This window comes from Dipodomys merriami, unplaced genomic scaffold (assembly GCF_024711535.1).
Source record: "Dipodomys merriami isolate MVZ:Mamm:240054 unplaced genomic scaffold, mDipMer1.0.p SCAF_541, whole genome shotgun sequence".
Classification (NCBI taxonomy): domain Eukaryota; kingdom Metazoa; phylum Chordata; class Mammalia; order Rodentia; family Heteromyidae; genus Dipodomys; species Dipodomys merriami.
The window spans coordinates 19,019-24,043 of NW_027206115.1; the positions used below are offsets into that span (position 1 = coordinate 19,019).

General features: G+C 42.8%; 1 pseudogene; it reads right to left on the reverse strand.

Moving 5' to 3' along the window:
- Nucleotides 1–2,765: 2,765 nt before the first annotated feature.
- On the reverse strand, nt 2,766–3,233 carry LOC138811630 (RING finger protein 11 pseudogene; annotated as a pseudogene).
- Between the last annotated feature and the right edge of the window lie 1,792 nt (nt 3,234–5,025).

Consider the following 5,025-nt stretch of genomic DNA (forward strand, 5'->3'; position numbering starts at 1 on the left):
TCCAACTTAAAAGTTCATCCACTCACTTGGCGATCAATCCACTCACTTGGCGATCAGCCCTCCCCCCACCCCTCAGTCCTGAGGCTTGACCTCATGGCCTGAGCATTGTTCCTGAGTTTCTTTTCTTTTTTCTGAGTTTTTAGTATAACTTTACTACTGGGTACATTCTTTAGCCCAGTGGTGGTCTGCATAAATCTTTTTTTAAATTTTTTTTATTTTTAATTTTTATTGTGAAAATACTGTACAGAGGGGTTACAATCACATGGGCAAGGTAATGAGTACATTTCTTATCAAGAATTGTTGCCTACTGCTTTGTTTCCCCTTTCCTGTGTTTCTTTTGCTCAAGAGTACACTGTACCACTTGAACCACAGTGCCACTGCTGGATTTTTCTGCTTATATGGTACTGAGGAATTGGACTCAGGGCTTCAGGCATGCTAGGCAAGCCCTCTACCACTAAACCACATTCTTAGCCTTGACTTGATCAAGACTTAGTCAAATGCTCCTTTGGATTCAGGAGGTCTGGGGTGAGGCCTGGGGCTCTGCATTTCTTTTTTGGGGGAGGGTCTGGTCGTGGGGCATGAACTCTGGGCCTGGGCGCTGTCCCTCAGCTCTTCAGCTCAAGGCTAGCGCTCTACCACTTGAGCCACAGTGCCACTTCCGGCTTTTTTCTTTTTGCTTATGTGGTGCTGAGGAATCGAACCCAGGGCCTCGAGCATGCAAGGCAAGCGCTCTACCACTGAGCCTCCTTCCCAGTAGGGGCTCTGCATTTCTGACAGTCTTCTGCATGCTGCTGCTGATGCCTGAGCCACCTCTTGAGGGGTGAGGTTCTGGAGGTGGAGTGCTGTTCTGGCTGTTGGGGGTAAATCCCCATGGCAACCATCTCCAAAGGAGAGGAAGCAGACCCTTGGGTGATAAAAGTTCACTGAAAAGTTCACAACTTCTAGGGGGTCACTCTAGATTTCCAGATTCCAGCTTTTGGTAATACCAGAGGCAGGAAATCTTTTTTCAAACTTGTGGGTGTTATTAAAATTCTTTTTTTTTGTTTCCTCCAAATTTGCTTTACATAATTGGATGAATATAAATTAATGAACAGAAACTTAAGCAAGATACATGTAACAATTTAACAGAACCTGATAAATGAAATTCTTTCAATTTTTTTTCAAATTCATCTTTAAGTTTTTCCATCGTGGGGCTCATAGGGAAATTAACATATGGACATTACAGTTGAATGCCAAATTAACTAATTATGACATATTAAATACTTCTATAATGCAATCATGAAGACCCTTCATACCACTTGTGTTTTGTATTTAGAAAAGTGTTAGAATCACAAATTAAACTAAAAAAAAAAGAGAAATATTTGACTTGTTAGCTGGAGACTGATTCTCCTTTCAATAATGATTTTTAGTGGTAACATCACTGAGCTGAACAAATAAGTCACCTTTTGAGAACATAAAGAAAAATAAACACATGCAAAATGTATAAAACACACTACTACATCTTTACTAGGCCATCTCTACTTCTAATACTTCAGAAACTTAGAGATTTAGCGTACTCTTACATTAAATGCAAGAAAAAAATAAAGTAGAAATTCCTTTTTTGAGATCACAACTATGAAGTCATGTGGTTATACAAATTCTGCATTTGTGTGCAAAACATTAAACACATTTACCTTTGTTCTTGTCAGTCACCTAGGACTTAACATAACTTTCCAACAAACAGACACAGAGATGTGTTTGTATGACTTCAATAACCTCAGCACTACAGTAATGAGAGATGCAGTATCCTTTTGCTATGTTTCAAGACTATAGGGAAGGAAGTCACAGGGAAGAGAATCAAATTATTACAACTAAGAAACTACTTCTTGTTAAGTTTCACCATGGTGCCACTTTCATTTTTACATAGTATGGTGGCATAATTCAAGCTCAATAAATCAGAAATCTTAATATTTAAAATTTACCTTGACTTTCAATTATCACCATATTAACAAACAAAAGAATTAGATAGAACATATAGAAAGGATAATATTAAACCCACTTTGCTAGAGTTGGTTTCTTGACACATTAACTCATTTTTAATACAAAAGGGATAGTGCATCTCAATTTGCTTACAAGCTAGGAGATCACTTTGATTTCTGCATTTCCTAACTGCAAACAGAATATAGCACTTATAAGAGGTTATAAATAAACTGATTTTCAACATAGAGCTAGCCCCAATGATAATAATACACTATTTTTAAAGACCTAAGGCAATGAATTCCATTTCCAATGGAAAAAAAAGAACTGTGCAAACAAGCCTAAAACTACTTTTTTTGTGCCAGTGTTATAAAATGTTGCTTTTAATAAAACCTTGACCCAAATGCCAGTAACTTCAGAAAAGAATCTGGGTAGAGGGAAGAAGAAAGTTATTTCATTTAGGAAAAATAGCCAGTATCTGTTTCCTAATCTTCAACACACACAATTTAAACATATACAGATGCTTTAACACTACACAATTCCTATGTACTGGAGCAATAACAAGGTCTAAATACAATTATATTTTTAAACACTGGGTCAAGGCTTTACATAAAAATACCATCCTACTTTTTCCTGCTAAGTTTCTAAAATATCACATACTTTCCTCAACATCTGCAGCCATCCAGATATTTTTAGGAAATTTTTGTGCATGATCTTAATTCCTAATCCCTGGCTCTTTGGGCTCAGTGACAAAAGATCAAAACCACCAAAAATGATGGTTCACTTGATGTCAGACGAGAGACCCTGACTCAATTAGTCTCATAGGACGAAAGCAGTGCTGCATCAACTGGCTCCTTGCAGGAGGGGCATGTGAAAGATCTCATCAACCAGCCATCTATACAGTCCAGATGATAGATGTGCATGCACGGCAGAAATCGATTTGGGTCCCCATAAACAAAGTCCATCACACAGATCACACACTCTCGGATCTTTTTCTCTGATCCATCTCTTCCAGGGTCATAAACTCCTTTAGGCAGATGCTGTATAAGGCCTATTCTTTGAGCTATCCTAATTTGTTCCTCTTCAGTCAGCTGAGTTGCTAGCCGAGTCTGGCTGGGTGTTGGATGATAGACTGGAACTGGAACTTGTTCCTGATATGGCAGCAGCGGCTCTTGATCCGGCTCCATCCGTCCCTCGCCAAATCTGGGCAGGTCCGACTGAGACTGGTGCAGCAGGGAGATGTCATCCGAGGTGGGAGATTTGAGGCAGTTTCCCATCTTCCTGGGCTGGGGCATGTGTGTGTGTGCATGTGTGTGTACGTGTGCATGTGTGAGAGAGATCTAGGGGAGGAGGAAAGCAGGGATGGGGGTCCTTCGCATGCTCTGCAGGCAGCCTAGGTCCACAAGGTGGGGTCGAGAGCAGGCCCGGGCTCAGGCAACTGCCTCCCTGCCCCCGGCATCACCGTGGGGCCACTCATGCCAGTCCCCCGCACCCCAGGAAGGGGGACTCAAGGCCTGGCCGCAGACTCCACTGGGGTCATGGCAGTTTCACCTCCTGTGAGGAGACTATGGGGGGGCGGGGAGACTGAGCGCTTCCTCCCCCCTTGCCCCCCCTCACAGTGTGGCGGCGGCCATGGAGCTGCTGGACCTAATCCAGGTCAGGAGGAGGGGTCGCGGCTGCCTCAGCTACTGTCTCAGCTGCTGCTGCCCCCGCTGACGCCGAGCCGCTGCTGCGGGCCTCATCCTACTCCATGGCGGCCAGAACGAGGCCTTTAAAATTCTTAAAAAACCTCATATGATTAAAATGTAAGGAATCATTAAGATTATTGTCATAATTGAATAAACTCTAAATCATCTATGGAGCTCTGGTAAGTTCTGATGAAGAGGAGCGCCATTGCCTCTGCCTTTGACATATAATTGCTTTCAAATAATGACCAGGACAAAGAGGACATGGCCAGGTATGCTGGTAAACTCTTGGAATCTAAGTACTTGGGAGCCGAGGCACCAAGAATTGTGAGTTCAAGATCAGTCTGGGCTACAAAGCAAGTTGGATTATACAAGGCTTATTCAGAATAGAGCACAAACTCAATTGTTTCAAAAGGGCTTAGAAATATTTTTCCATAATTTCTGGCATGAGAAGTGTATTTTAACACGAAGAGCAAGAATGAGCATATTTTAGGTGGAAAATTAAGACAGTAGTTGAGACTTCTATTTTTTTTTTTAATTTCAGGAAGGCAAGACAGGGGGATTTGATTTAGCTTTCCTTCTGGAAACTAGAAAAAGCACGGGTAAGAGGGAAGGGATGGAAAGGGGAAACAAAGGAGGAGGCTACAATGCTTATAAGAAATGTACTCATTGTCTTGCCCATGTAATTGTAACCTCTCTGTACCGTATTTTCACAATAAAAAATAAATTTTAAAAAAAGAGATGTAATTCTCAAATGTTGCTGGGTTCAGCACTTTTGGTAGCAGGCTAAAGCATCTGTGAGGGTGGAAGCCAGGATCACCACTCTGACCAGACTCACTTCTTGTCCAGGGTCAAGGATCAAAGACGGATGAACTTAGGGTAAAGAAAGGCACGGTGCACGGCTAGCTACAAATCCCTTCCTTCTTGTCACCCCACACACATTAGTGGTGAGCAAGGCAGCTGGGGTACAGTGCATACCTGATGGGTCTGGGGACAGGAAGCCGGGATTCCATAGCAAGCCAGTGAGTTTTGAGCAAATGCGCACCAGGATTCATTTACCTTCTTGGCAGAGCAGATCTGCTGGTTCTGCTTGGGGAAAAGAGACTTCCTGAGATGTGAGGTAATTTTCATAAGGGGGAAACACATGTGGAGTCCTGCAGTACAAAACAATCTCAAGAGAAGTGGTGCTGTGGCTCAAGGGGTAGAGCGCTCGCCTTGAGCTGAAGAGCTGAGCGACAGCGCCCAGGCCCAGAGTTCAAGCCCCATGACTGGCAAAAAACAGTATGTATACAAAACAATCTCAAGGTGCTGATAGCTGGTACTCTCAGTCATGTGACTGGAGACTGGCTATGGCCCCACAAGGCCTTCCAGAGGCCTTTGGGAC